The 1,207-nt window shown below is 31.2% G+C and overlaps 1 protein-coding gene across 2 annotated transcripts in view; it reads right to left on the bottom strand.

The window, feature by feature from the left end:
• Positions 1 to 616, bottom strand: part of LOC111782564 (protein DELETION OF SUV3 SUPPRESSOR 1(I)-like) — a 2,688-nt gene extending 2,072 nt beyond the window's left edge. For both annotated transcript variants that reach the window (XM_023663338.1, XM_023663339.1), the window contains exon 1: positions 386 to 616. The gene's annotated coding sequence lies outside the window, so the exon portion shown is untranslated. The remainder of the gene's footprint in view (positions 1 to 385) is intronic.
• Between the last annotated feature and the right edge of the window lie 591 nt (positions 617 to 1,207).

Raw genomic sequence — 1,207 nt, 5'->3', positions numbered from 1 at the left:
AAAAAAAAAAAAAAAAAAAAAAAAAAAAAAAAAAAAAAAAATCTGCGAGGGTCGGGTTGGGTCAAATATTTTGCAGAACCTCACAAGAAACATGTATCAACGTCATAAGAGAAACAAAATGCCTCGAAAAGAGTCAACATTAAAATCAAAGATGAACAAAAATCACGAAGTATTGCATAGTGAATAGAATACTTCTTCATTCATAAATGGGACAAAAAGATGGAAATAGCAAACACATCGAATCAGTACATCCGAATCGAAATATGTGAGTGCAAGTCAAATTACTGAGAACTCCAAAGAAAATTACAGATCTAAACAAAGATTCCTAGAATTACAAGAATGCAAATCGATTTAGATTTTAGAGATGAACAGTACAGAAGATTACCTTTGTTCAATTGCGACGTGGAGATGAGAGAAACGAAAAGCAAGGGGAAGACTCGAGAGAGAGAGCGAACAAGATGAACCAACTGAAAAATTTTATTGTTTCCAAATATGAAATTTTCGCCCTAATTATCAGGTCACGACCCAGAGATCTTGTGTTCGAATCTCAGGATTTTCACTTGCTTTTAATTTTTCTCTTCTTTTAAATTACTCGGAGATACTCTCATTTTAACAAGATTTTTTTTTTTAATTTTTTATTATTATTATTTTAACTATTTTTTTTATTTGTTATTTGTTAATTTATTTTTTTGGACTATTACAACTCTAAGGTTTGGCTAAAGAGATTAAATTGATCAATCATTAAGTTTTGTGGTAGATTATAGTTCCTTTTAATAGATTCTCAAGCCCACCCCAAATGGTGATTATTTCCATAATTGTTGTAATTTCTATTAACAAGGCTCGAGGAGAAGAATTATTCCTAACCTTTTTATTACCCTTCAAGTCTCCTTGCTATGGAACTAGAGTATTAAAGAGGATTTCATTGCTCCCTCTCTTCTCCCGAACAAGAGAACAATGCATGTAAAGTAACTAATTAAACACACATTTAAATCATTAACAACAACTCTTTAATAAACTAAAAGCATATCGTCAACATACTTAAACTATATAAAACTCTCGCATCCCCTATAAAGTTTAGCTCTCCATACAAACTGAATTAAATAGAGGAATTCGCATCTCAATCATGTAAAATTGATGGAATGAGAAAAGAGAATAAGGAAATAGAGAGTTATCCTGGTTTGTTGTCGTTCGTCAATAGAAGTTCCCT

This window comes from Cucurbita pepo, chromosome LG20 (genome assembly GCF_002806865.2).
Source record: "Cucurbita pepo subsp. pepo cultivar mu-cu-16 chromosome LG20, ASM280686v2, whole genome shotgun sequence".
Classification (NCBI taxonomy): domain Eukaryota; kingdom Viridiplantae; phylum Streptophyta; class Magnoliopsida; order Cucurbitales; family Cucurbitaceae; genus Cucurbita; species Cucurbita pepo.
This window is presented reverse-complemented; position numbering and strand designations above follow the sequence as displayed.